Source organism: Coturnix japonica, chromosome 27 (assembly GCF_001577835.2).
Source record: "Coturnix japonica isolate 7356 chromosome 27, Coturnix japonica 2.1, whole genome shotgun sequence".
In the NCBI taxonomy this organism is placed as follows: domain Eukaryota; kingdom Metazoa; phylum Chordata; class Aves; order Galliformes; family Phasianidae; genus Coturnix; species Coturnix japonica.
Genome location: NC_029542.1, coordinates 336185 through 336405, shown reverse-complemented (window position 1 = coordinate 336405; position 221 = coordinate 336185).

The following is a 221-nucleotide window of genomic DNA, read 5'->3' as shown; positions in this document are numbered from 1 at the left end:
AGACCTGGGAGAACTGGAGAGCTGGGTGGAGAGGAACCTGATGAACTTCAAGAGAAGCAAATGTGAAGTCCTGCACCACCGGAGGCATCACTGCCTGCACCAGTACAGACAGGGTTGTGACTTACCATGAGCCAGCAGTGTGCCCTTGTAGCCAAAAAAGCCAATGGCATACTGGGGTGTATTGAAAAGAGTGTGTCCAGCAGGTCGAAGGAGGTGATCCT